Raw genomic sequence first — 12,114 nt, forward strand, 5'->3', positions numbered from 1 at the left:
TCCTATTATATTTTCAAAAATATTAAACTCTGGCAGTGCTTTGCTACCATCCTGTACTTTATGTCCTCTTTCACCTTGGACTGATTTCCCTTGATAAACACTCATGAAAATGCAACCAAAGTTAATGGACACCTTCTTTCCTTTTCCATTTTGAGTGGAGTTGTTCTTAGTTCTTCTAGTTGGAAAGCACATGCTAGAAATTCTTAGTTCTTCTAGTTGGAAAGCACATGCTAGAAATCAGTCCTCTTCGAAAATAACACCTGCCCTATTTACTTATTTCACCTGAGAAATTAAGTTCTCTCTTAATCATATTTTTTTTCTGTGACAATCTTCTCCAGATGTCTACAGGTGTTTAGCCAGTCACTTTCATATTGAAAGAAGGTGGTATTTTCTGATGGAAAATCCTCATCAAAATGAAAGCTGTTGTCACTCTTAAAAAACAGAAAATATTCATTCCCTTTCACAAAGCCATGTGACTTCTCACTGAAAATATACATTCAAGAAGATAAATTTTCTAACTCTTTTTGTAACCAGAAATAGTTTGTTAGTGTGTGAAAGTTACTTCTTTACAGATTGAATTTCTTCTTTAAGAGACATGATATTAATGGCTTCATCAAGTTTGCTAGGGCTCCCTGCTTCCTCATCAGAGTTCCTAGCAGTGATATGTCTCTAAACCAACTCCATCAAATTCTTTAATTTGCTACCAACTCCACTCTCCTAATCCAACTGCTACATTCCTGAAGATTTTACACTTTTTTTCATATTGAGATTACACAATAAAAACATAGTCAAAAATATAAACGTATTTTTGTAATGTTTGCCTCTGATGAAAACTATTTTTGAATGCTTTCCTCAGATGTGCCTCCAGACCACATGATATTATTTCCTTGCCCAGAGTCCTCCAACAATTAGCATGTCAACATCAGTTTATACAAAGGCAGCCTCCAGTATCAAAATGTAAAGCTTGTAAGGTTTGAAATTTCACACCAAAAACATCAAACATATGAATGTGTCACTTTCTTAGTAAAAGTTAAAAAGCATCACTATTATACTAAGAATTCCCAAATGTTTTCGACTCCATTCTGTTTCAAGTGAAACTTGTCATGAAGAACATTTGCCTGCTCTATTCTCTGTAATTTCAGCTGGATTCACTGCGAGCGAGTGAGGTCAGTGTTACTRAGCACCCAAGTACGAGCTGAGCTGGCCAGGCCATGTCCAGATACGCTGTAATTAGATCAATAGAAATATGCRTATAAAGATGCACACAGAGAGCAATCCATATAAACATACTTTCCATCTGGATTTGGAAGTGAGATGCGAGGGCAGCATTTGTGCAGTAAAGCTGCATTATGCAGAGTGGAAAACTCCCACATTACAATGCACATACACAGAAGGATGTACAAACTCCAGCTTTATCTTTGGAGAGTATATATTTGCAGGTGAGCAGATGGGAAGCTGGGATTCTCTAAATCCCTGTTGAYGCAAGGGTGAAATGGAAGTGGTGAATTAGTCATTTGTGGGGAATCCGTCTGCGCCAGACTGGGGTGTGGAGCACCACCACTGACAGAGATCTGCTCCCTTCAGGATCTCCATCCTGTTGACTTTGAATGAGAAAACAACAGACTCTGATGCTCTCCTGGAGCCAGCTATGTTCAAGGACTCACAGTATTTCTGTATCACACAAACAAATGCAAAATAAGAAATTACCTACTTAGGTACCCTCTAGCTCTCTCCTGTTAGAATTGATGTTTAGGGGGGACAAATCTTTATCTGGCAGAAACAGGATTATTGTTACCTGTTGAGAGATAAAACACATGTAAAATATAACAGCCTAATTCAAAACCTCTTGAAGTTATTAGAATGAGTCTCATCACTCTGATCCCAAAGGAATTTTGCTCAGCCTCAGAGGCTATATTTTCCACAAATATTGCTCTGCTTAATAGAATTTTCAGAAGTACCTTAATAGATTAGGCATCTAGTTGTCCTAAGATTTAGGCACATTAACTGCTTTCCAGTATATTTGCTTCTGAAAATGTGACGGCTGGGTGACAGCTGCAATAGACAAAGACCTTTGCAAATCTGACTCCTAGCAATACGCCAGGGAGCACATGGCCTGTCAGGAACCAAATTGAAGAGTACTGACTCCATGGGCTGGTTGCAATGCAGCTTTTGGAAGCTCACTCTGTCAGCACTGACAACTAATGAAATTGCACTTCATGAGTATGCCTGAACGATGTGAATAAAGATAACTGTAAATAAAGATGATCAAAATTATTTCTCGCCCACACAATTGAGTCTTATTAAAAAAAAAAAAAAAAGCTCATTTTTGTAACTATACTCTTGGAAAAAAATGAATAACTTTGGATTTAAAAACTCTAAATAATTTTAACTCCTCAGGACTTTTTCTCTTTTTCCATGGTGGTTAAAAACTTCCTCTGAGTCATATTTATTTCCTTTTCATTCTTTAAAAAAAAAAAAAAAAGTCCACTTAAAGTTCTGTTTCCTATATTACTCCCTATTTTTCCTCATGGAAATTTTTACTAAGGAAAAAAAAGAAGAGGAAAATAGGAGTACCCTTGGTTAGGGTAAGGGATACCACTTTATTTAACTTGGCCTCCCTATGGACCTCCCTATTTGTTTATGATTTGCAAGGTTTCCAATTTTACCCAGGCAGAAAATGGTTGCTAAGCAGCCAGACTGCTCTTTAAAAGGCAGCCACAGGGCCTGATCCTGCAGGGACTCGTACACGTGGTTATGTGCAGCGTTGTGCCCAAGGAAGAGAAAGAAGAGAGTTTACATACACCTCCAAGGGTGCAGTAATACATATCCCTGCATATCTTAGATATGCGCACACAAGTGCGTACATTTATAYACTTAATGAGAAAGAAAGGCAGGAATTGTGTCTGCGTTCCTATATGCATTTCTGGGTGCAAAGGTACGAGGAGACTTAAAATATTGTATCTGTCATATTAAACGAATTAATAATTGCCTAACCTGTGATGGCAATGTGAATCAGACCCACTGAGCTTTGCCTTAGAGCAATGCATCATCAACATCTTGCATTAGTTTTTTCTAACAGTCTTACAAGCTTCTTGCCAGACTTCAAACAGGAAAGAGAAAGGCTTTGAAGCAAACTGGATAGAGAGGTTTATAATATATACAGGAGGGATCAAGCAATGCCTCAGCCTTTCTTRTGTTGTCATGTCTCTGGAATCATTTTTACTAAAAATTGCTCATTTGTTGAAATTTATGCAAGTGTGTGAAATGCATAAATAGGATAGGAAAAAAAAATTTTACTCATTAATCCTTTACTCATTTTTAAGAACTGAGATTGAACATAGCAGTTGGAGAGATGATTTCTGCATTTTGAGCTCATAAAACAGACCAAAAGCTTTAGAGGAAATCTGTATAAATACGAGGATTAATTTCAGATGTCCAAGTAATGTGACTTCAATAAATCCAATCTAAACARACTCAAAGCCATCATTCCTGCTTGGTAGCTAGAACCGGTGTGGATTTCATCCTCAGAGCACTTGAAATACTTCAGCACTTTCTCACTAGTGCCCTGGAGAGGCGAGCTGAACGTCTGGATGCCAGTACGGCACCTGGGAAGCCAGCCAAGGCAGCAAAGGGGCTTTTTAAAAATCCTAAGAGGGAGCTTAGATTGAGGAGAGGTGTCAGAAGCTCCTTGCTTCACAAGCCTGGCGGCAAACAGGCCGCTCTGGTGTCAATGTATTTTGGCCACCAACTTTTTAAMCACTTTGATGCCTAATTTCATCAGATAAAGACTAGACTGCCTGGTGATTAAAATAACTTCAACAGCCATTCAGCTACTCAACTATTGGGTTTCATCATAGCTTAAACTTCCACTTCTAGCACTTCTTATCTGACTTTGAGCTGTTTTAAATCATATATAATACTATTCTCATATATAACACTATTCCAATATTCTATAACCCTATGTAAATGTTGACATTTTAGCAGCATATGACAATTTCAGGTTTTGGACGAATCTCCAGTACTTCAGAAAACTTATTTCTTTTTCTCTTTGGTGTTGAAAAGCAACTAATTTAAACTATATTTTTAAAAAGGCAGTGGGAAGTTAAAAGGAGAAGTCACACACATGACTCATAGTCCTGGAAACAGCTGTACTGCTTCTGGTGACAAAGGGCTGTTTTTATGCATTATGTAACTTTGCGAAAATCAATCTGCACCAAATTCACCCCAACAGAAAGAAATTTGACCACTCAAAATTTAAAATAAATATACAAGCTACCTTCTCTCTTTTTAAGGAGATTCTTAGCTTTGTCAAAAAAAAAAAAAAAAAAAAAAAAGGGCAATGTGCATGTAATAGATTGGGTTAGTTAGGAAGAACATAAATCATAGCAGGCTCAAAATCAACCACCACTATGCTCCGAGTGCTGAACAACATACGGAGGATGTTGTTCAATCAACAAAAATGCCAGAAGACCAAGCTGTCCATAGCCTAACTATAGGCAGTTTAACAAGTTTAACAGTTCACAAGAGAGAAAAAGGGCTCTATGGCAATCATCAAGCAAACACATCTGATACCAAAGGTGCTCAGATCATAAAAGAGTAACCTCTTCATCAGTGTGTATTTTAAATGGTTATTTTTGTGCACGGCTATATTTTGTTTCTCAAGAACTGTAACAACTTAGTGTTTTTGTTTTCATTATTACAGTACTCTGTTAGAGTGCTGCAAATATTGATACTAACATGCTGTGGATAAACATTAAGTGATAAAACCTCTTGGAAGTACAAACAAAYATCAGAATTTTGGTATACCTTAAATTAGTCAGCAAATTTAGCACTGTTGTAGGCAGAAGAAATTCCACTGAATTCAGCAGATACTTCACTGCAGTGAGGATGTGATTCAGCAATGGTGTACAAATAAGCAAAGGCTGATAGACTAGATTCACTGCTCATGCAGGGCCTAGGAATTTTTCACTGAAAAATATCCACTGGATTCTCGTTCCAAAAGTCAAGCAGCTCCTGAAGTAAAACAGGATCAGGGCTGGCAAAGTCAAATTCACAGGGTAGAGAATAAATTTGTAGAAGATATCAGGTGAATTGCATTTGTAGGTGCAAAACAGTAGGAAAAATATATAGTAGAAGCTAGATTTGAGAGGAAAATAATCACAAATTGTTTAATATCTCCCTTCATTCTGCTTTTTTTTTTTTTTTTTTTTTTAATTATAGCAGACTTGGGAGTGTTTCCTTTTTTACTCCCTCCACCATTTTTTCCCATGATCCTGCCATTAGCTTTTCTTTCATCAAATACAGTTTCAAATGGATCCAGCTTTCATTAACAGACTTGAAATATGTTTTCCTTATATATTGTGGCTGCAACTTTATAAATTGTTATGCCACTTCCCCCTTCCCATCAAACCCATCTTTTTCTTGCTGTCTTTTATAAATAAAAGAGAAAGATAAGGAACCCTGCAGAAGGGGCACAACAGCAAAGCATTGGGGTGACTATTTTATATTGAGAGTCTGTAATTTATCACCTCTGTTTTTGCCAAAGTAGTCAATGAAAATTACTGAAGAAAAGACATTCAGAGAAGAGACCATAAATAAAAAAGAGAAAGCACAAGAGGCAAAACTGAATAGATGAAAACAGATTACYAGTTAGCTTATCTGGAGGAAAAGCAAGATATCATTCTCAGTTTCTTTTTAGAAACTTCTTCCCCAGTGATATGAAACGAAAATGTTTCTGTGGGATGATATAAAATGGACATCTGTCTTGTTTGCTTTGGCAACTACTGGAATTCACAAAAGCCGAACACATAMCATATATTTTGGTGYGGCTATATCCTTTGTTTGGTCTGTGTATAATGTCTGAACACTGCTAGTAGGAAAATACTAATAACTTTATTTCTTTACCTAAATACTTATCCTTTGTTTTCTAAAGTTAAGATATTTTTGTGGTGATTAAAAATGTAAAAACATGAATAATTTGTGTTGCATTTACTTGAGAAATTTTGTTCAAATCAATGCACAGCATTGATCAGATGAGTAAAGTAGATGTTACTAAAGTCTATGGTTTCAATGAATTATCAATGGCCAGTTATTCTTTCCACATAATTCAAAGGTTAACATGCTTTAAATTATAACAGGAGTAGTAATGTGATATTGATTAGGTGGGATAGCTAAAAAGTTGTGAAGTTGGAACAAAGTATACACAGATATTACACATCAGTAATCATCTTGGCACCATAAACATTTACATACCAGCGTGCTACAAATTCTTGGTCTTAGACATGATAATAACAYGAGTCCTTAATGTGAGGGATTTTCTTAATCAAAAATGAATTAATTCTTTAACCTCTTCTGCTAAGCATCCTGACATGTTAATATACAAGACTTAAGARTGGCAATATGTAAGGCACATATTATTTGTATGTAATTTTTAGATACACACACACACACACACATATATATATATATAAAGAAATAATCTGGTCATTTCCTTGCACCGTGTTTGGACAAGTAGCAATACATACAAATAAGCTACAGAAACAGCAGGCAATCTGTAGCAGTTAYCATTTTCGGTGCTGGAAAGACAGAGGCAAAAAGCTGGGTGCATGACCTTACAATAGAATTTGTGGTCCTTGGAGAATAGGTGTATGTGACACTGAGCGTACACTGCCTGCTTTTGATGCATTTTGCTCCTTCCCATCAGCAGGCATCATACTGGAATTTTAAATCTCTGAAGCCTTTTTGTCTCCCCTCAAGGCTGTGTTGCAACTCAAACTCTTGAAGGGACACTGGTACTGCAGATTTTTTTTTCTCCAAATATCTTCCTGTGTTTTTCTATCTGCTGTAAAGCTTTCAGTGCTGCTACTATTTATACCTGCAAGCCTATCTTCAGAATGAATGGTATTTTGATTAAGTAAATTTTCAGTGACTGCATTACAAGGCACTGGGAACCTAAGCATGCTTATTTGCATGAATTGCTTCTTGATTAAATCAATGTGTGGGCAAACTAACTCTAAAATAAGAGTGCTTTATTCCTGTTTACTTGCATTTAAATTTAATATTCTCATTAAGAAGAAGCTTGCAGATATGGTGTCCCTGTATTTTAATAGTGCTAATTTCCTTAACTATAAACAGGTCAYGCTACTGACATTAAACAGGAACATCTCTCATTTTAACTGAGAGAGTTTCACTCACATTGGCCTTGCAGTGAGAAGCTACCAGGTGAATACAAGAACTCAAAGCTGGGAATATTGACCTGCTCAGTTTTCAAAGGAAGCATGCAAAGGAGCTTCTGCGGCCTAAATTATCCTTTCAGTYTAACCTTTACAAAAAATCCCTCTGCAATAAGGAATATAATAAAGACCTTACAGCCCAGGCTATTCCTTACACAGCCCCTATATTCCCTGTGGTGAACCCCAGGCTTTTGAAGGCTCAAGAAAAGGGAGCAAGTTGCTAAAGGCACAGGTAGCTATCACCTCTGCAGAGCAGAGAAGGTCCAGGCAGCAAAGATACAGCTCCCCCACAGGTCTTGGGAGGCAACAGTATGGGTTCCCAAAATGCAATTTCCCTTCACAGGGCATAAAGAATGTTCCACCTCTGTTTCCTGTTTTCCTTTTAGGATGAAGTGAAATTAAACGTAGAGTTAGTGTGGATAAAATATATAAGTACAATTAAAGTGACTCTAGAAATAATGTATATGCATATGCAAAAAATTATATATTTATAGCCTAGCTTTTACACAAATTTTATTTTCATTAGCTCTACAACTTAGCGTAAATTAAAAAGAGAAAGAAGGACTCTGGGTTCTTCTGTGAGTTTTTTTCTTGACAAAAAAAAAAAAAAGCATCAAAATAAGAGCTTTGCACCTGCTAATTTGAATCTCAGGTCATCGCTAAGAACACTTTTTTTGAGTTCTGAGTAGGACAGGATGTTTCTCTTTTACTTTCCTTGAAACGCAGGTAAATCACTACTTGCTCATTCCCACACTTAAAGCCTTCCTGTTATTTTAAAAACTAACCTGACCCTGAGATGGCAATGACAGATAACACAGTCCCAGGAATGAAAACTGTCTGTCTGGGAGCSTAGTGCTTGGTGAAGATGTGATCGCCCAGTCTGTGGGGATGGCACTGGGCCTGCTACCAAAGTTGCATTCCGATGTTTCTAATTACAGACCTCAAYCTAAAGCCAGATTAGGGATTGTAAAAGTCTGCAGAGCTGCCAGTGACACACAGAATCCAGCTGCAGCACACTAACAGGATTCACACTGATCCTTTGGCACAAGGGGCAGACGCTGGTATTTTCACCTTTTACTGCCTTTTGCCAAGGTGATCCCACACTGAAATATCTTTTCCTTTGGACAGACATAGTTTGGAGTTTGTTTTTAATTTTTTTTCCCAGAGATTTCTAAATGATGCCATTCTTAATACYGCAAGGAACATCCTCATAACTGAAGATTTTTAAAGACAGTTGGGACCATAAGTGAAAGTGCAGATTAAGGGGGAAAAAAATAGATGGGACTAGATGGAAGCTACCAGACTACAATATAGCCAAAAATACATATTCTGCAATAAGGACACACAGTACAAAGTTTTTGCTTGCGTTCACAGTGAGAAGCTGACAGAAAGCTTGAGGGTCATAAAGACAAGCAATTTAAGACTAAATTGTTTTACAGTATTTTACTGTAGCACTCTGAACAAGTGTCTGAGCCAAAGAAACTACTGTCCCTATGGAAATAAGAAAGGCAGGCAAGTGTGTGGCACAGTCAGCTTTTTTTTTATAACGAACAACTAGAATATAGTTGCAGACATCACCACCAGAAATTAATATAGCTTGAAAGCATGGCAGGCAGATTTTATTCTTTTTTAAGAAAGCTTCCAATCCCAAATCAACAATGACAGAATTCCCAATGCCACACGAAAGGCTGAACCTAGAGGTTTTTTAAAGGCTGATTATTGATCCAAACCCTGAGAAGTTCTTGAACACGCATAGTCCAAAATGATATTCAGAAAGTAAAAGTACATGAAAAGACACAGAAGGCTCAACTTTAAGCAAATCTCCTTAACATGCCCCACTGCATTTCCTGGGGAATAAGATATGTGTATTTCTGCTTTTGATTTGTTTGCTGGCAAAGCCAGGGTAAAAATGACCTGTGACATACAAAAGGTGGTATTCTCACACACAAAACTGATCTGTCAATAATCATCTTGTGAAAATTGCCTCAAGAGTTACAATTCTTCAAGATACTTTTGCAGATGGGTGCTCCCATGACATTCCATCCTAAAAGCTGTATCTCTGACTGATCCATTAAGGACTAGTAGGTAGATGAAGGTTTTTTTTTTTTATAATGACATTAGCTATTGGCCATGTGTTAGAATCCTTTGTATGTTGCCTATGGACTTAATCCAATGTAATTTATCAAAAAGATCTCTGTTAATTTAATGGAATTAGGCAGGACATAATTTATAACCTTAGTATTGAAGAGAGTCTCTGATTTTCCTCCAGCGCAAAACTATCTGAAATTAAGAAAGGTCACTGGAAAAACAATGTCTCTTGAAACTGAGACAGAAAACTGTTTGCACAGCTTAAGGGAAACAGTAGAAACTTTATAGAGAAGTGGCCTTTAAATGCTGAATAGCATTCACTAGTCTATTAAAAGTGGGCCTTTTGATTTTGTTTTATACTGTATCTAAATTTCCTGTAATTTTTGCTCCTAAGTAACWAATTCATCAAAGATTAACATTGCTCTGCCTAAGAACAGACATARGAAAGGCAAATTGCCCTCCTCGTTATCAGACAGTCTGACCACAAATGGCACAAACTATGTGCCAGAATTTACAGGAGCCTGGCCAGCACAGATCATTAATTCTGACACAACTTTTACACTCCAAACACCACTAGAAAGGTCACCGCTAAGGACTAGAGAGCCAAGACATCTACGAAGTACGTTCAACAGTGATCTCTGCAGCTCCAACGAACAATCAAAGTCTTTCCAAAATGTAATAAGGAAAAGTTATGGCGTAAGTAAATTGGTATATATGATAATTAGGGAGGACAGAGGGGACCTTCTGCTGCAATACATATATAGAGAGATATAAATATAAATATAAATATAAATACATACATATACAAATACATATATATATAGTGTGTGTATATGTATGTTTTTAGTGATACTTTACTAAACATTATTTAATTTCATAGAACGTTCTGTTCATTTGTGCAAGTTCGTTCCTGTTCAAAAGAAAAATTAACGTATATAATATGGACCAGTTCCTTAACTGCTGATGTCASTAGCCAAGTTATGCTAATATGCATCACATGAGTAACCTATGTGTTTCTAACTACACTTAAAGATATACTGTAAAATGCCTTACTTGAAAATAGATATCGCTCTTCTAGGACTAATCTTGTCTCTCTTTTTTTTTTTCTCTTCCCCTTGCAATGGGGAAAGGCAGAAGGAGGGAAGAGATGTAAAAAGTCTTCCAGTTCATTCTAAAGTTAAAAATATATATACCCTTTATRACTAAGCTTTCAATTTATTTTACATGTTGTCATAACATTAAGCCATCATTAAGCCAAACTTAACAAATATAGACTCTCCTTTAGACATTGGATGTTTAGGTTGACTTCTGGASTCCCTTATACTGAGACTGGGACCAGAATCACCATTTATTATAGCCATGTTCTGCCTTATCATCAAGCTAGGAAACCACAGCCTCAGACCACCATTTTGCATTTCCACCACTGGGCACCTAGAAACTGACTTAGCAGTAACAAGCCATTTGCAAGAAAAGTGAGGAGGCTTTTCACCCTTTCTGAATTAACATGCCTCCACCAAAATGCCTGTTTCTGCATTCTCCCTCAAAATAGATCACAACAATGCTGACAGCTGGCCACAGTGGGAGAAAATCATAGATAACAGGTTTCAGAGTTTTCAAATACCACCAGGACTACAGACAGAGAGATAACAGAGGTGACAGGCAAGTCTGCAAGTAAATGAGAGTTTCCTTCCTCCTAGGCACAACTATTGTCCTCCACCAACTCAGCCAATGGCCTGTGAACAGCTCCTGTTACTTAAACTGTCTGCCCAAGAAAGTAAAATGAAGAACACTTTAACAGCTCTTCTTGAACAGAGGTTGCATGCCTAAGCTGTAGGGATCTCATCTACTGATATCAGTTCATATTTGGTGGCAAATCTTGTAACCATGTCAATCTCAAATACCTTCACTTATTAAGTATTAAACCTTTTATTCTGTACAGGTATCTGTAACTGTGTCGTCCACCGACATGGCTTTTTTTTTTTTTTTTTGGTCACCCCTTTTGAAGATTTACAAGCATTCCAAGTATATATTTCACAACATATTTCACAGCATAGATAACATGCTATGAGGAATTCTTCCCTCCTACAAATAAAAATATCACATGAATTTTCCATTCACTTATTGGAAAGGCTGTATCTTCCATGATTACTTATTTTAATTGTAAGAGACTATAGGTATATGGAATATCCACACCTTCCACAAGCATAACTGACTAAATTTTATGAAAAAGAGGATTTTAGAATCCTCTCTTCAGAATACAGAACTTGTATTAATATTCGTAGTGTTAATTCTACTGCTGGATAATTTTGTGTGTAAGAACAAATAATCCGTGGAACAACAATGTTTTAATGATGTAAAACAATTTCATGTAATCACAAAGGATAAGACAAAAACAAACAAACAAAAACCCCACCTGTGTGTGGGGGTGGGAGAGGTGGGGGCATGTAAATGGGCTGATTGGAGTTAAACTGCCCAAAATGAGATGCCCAAAATGAGATGGGGCCTGAGCCTTGAGCCTAGCCACTATTTACAAAGGCACAAATACATTCCCTTGTCATTACATCTGTGTGAAAAGACATGTGTGAAAACAACTTGCAATACCCAACTGTCAGCTCCATGCTATAAAGAAGATGCTATACTTGCTCTTTGATATTAATAGAGGTAGCTGATAATGAAAATTAATGTTGATTCATAAAGACACAGCCTTTCTTAAGAATACTGTAACAGCAGCTTGCATAATCCTGAGATTTCCTTAATTAAGGAACATTTCTCAGAACTGTTTTATTTGAATGTA

Source organism: Nothoprocta perdicaria, unplaced genomic scaffold (genome assembly GCF_003342845.1).
Source record: "Nothoprocta perdicaria isolate Ctin4 unplaced genomic scaffold, notPer1 scaffold_20, whole genome shotgun sequence".
NCBI classification, from domain to species: domain Eukaryota; kingdom Metazoa; phylum Chordata; class Aves; order Tinamiformes; family Tinamidae; genus Nothoprocta; species Nothoprocta perdicaria.